The 1,348-nt window shown below is 49.4% G+C and overlaps 1 protein-coding gene across 1 annotated transcript in view; it reads left to right on the top strand.

Moving 5' to 3' along the window:
- LOC109299297 (inverted formin-2-like) overlaps positions 1–1,348 on the top strand; it is a 24,666-nt gene that overhangs the window by 3,926 nt on the left and 19,392 nt on the right. The window lies entirely within an intron of this gene.

Genomic DNA, 1,348 nt, shown 5'->3' with positions numbered 1-1,348 from the left:
CCCCCAAACAGTCAGCTTCCCTCCCCCTGAGCCCACCAAACCCATCCCCCCCATCCCATATGCTGCTCCAGGTGCTGGTTTTACATGCATTTGCTAGGGCCAGGAGCTGAGCAAGTAAGTCAGGGTGAGGGAAAGGGCAGGCAGGATGTGGGAATTATTCATCTAGGGATGGGGGGGGTTGAGGAGCTAAAAATAGCCCCTGGTCCAAGGGTGTTGTGGGGAGAGCACCCCTCCCATGGACCTTATGAGTCCCCCTGATTTTGACAAACCCTCCTGGACCCTAGCAACTCCTCCACAGACCCCACTTGCCCTGCAGCCCCTGCCTGACCCCCGCAAGCTCCCTACCTGCTAACCCCACTATTCCGGCTTGCCTTAGATAGGGTGGCCATTTTTAACTCAGTCCTGAATACTTGTAAGCAGCCTTAGATGGGCTACCCTACACTTCCATCATTGTGTGGGACTGTGTCTGCATCACTACCTAGTGCTGCTTCGAGCCCAAACCTGATGACCATTCACTTAAAACAATCTTTGGCCTGCCTCCCCCACCGTGCGTCTCCCATTCAGTGTGTTTAGGACTCCCCTAGCTAAAGACTGAAAGCATAGGCAGGTTGTCATCATCCAACGTACAACCTTTCTGTATTCTACTTTTGTCTCAACTACCCATAACTGGAGGGCAAGCACAGATGCTCGAGTGGAGTCCTGCTAGGTATCAGTCTGCCCACAACTTGTCTTTTCTGTGTTTGGTCTGTAGTTGGAACAAGGTAATATAGACAGGAAGGTGCTGCTCATGTGCCTTGGGCTAGTTAGGGGTAACCTTAGTGTCAACCCTAAATAACAAGGTAGACATACCCTGGATTCAAATAGAGCTACCTCCATGCTTGCTTCATTCCCAGCGCAAGTGGGCAAGAAATGAGCATATAAACTGATACAAAAATTCAGGCTCTGTAGCAAAGCTACCCTAATGGGTCAGGCACTCCTCAAAATTATCTTAATGGCGTGAACTGTATGAAAGCAGATGAGTAAAATGGATATGTTACCCAAGGGAGTAAATTTCTTACTGAATATTGGGACTCGGAACACAGGAGGGAAGGCGTACCAGAGGACTTGTCTACCTGGGTCTTCCCATGCCCAGCCCCATACAGAAAAAATCACCAGAAAACGATACTGAATACAGAAAACTATACTGGGCACAGTTGAAGCAAAGGACAGGGAAGGGATGCTCTCAGTACTAATTCCAGTGAATACTCAAAACAGCAGTGGTACCTGAAGCAAGTGGATCAGAGCTGACCCCCGCAAGTAGTTTCATAGTAACTAGGGTCAGGAGGGACCTGAACAGATCATCTAGCCT

This window comes from Gavialis gangeticus, unplaced genomic scaffold (assembly GCF_001723915.1).
Source record: "Gavialis gangeticus isolate Ggan-Ray unplaced genomic scaffold, GavGan_comp1, whole genome shotgun sequence".
In the NCBI taxonomy this organism is placed as follows: domain Eukaryota; kingdom Metazoa; phylum Chordata; order Crocodylia; family Gavialidae; genus Gavialis; species Gavialis gangeticus.
The sequence above is the reverse complement of the archived record's forward strand: the minus strand, read 5'-3'. Positions and strand labels throughout refer to the sequence as shown.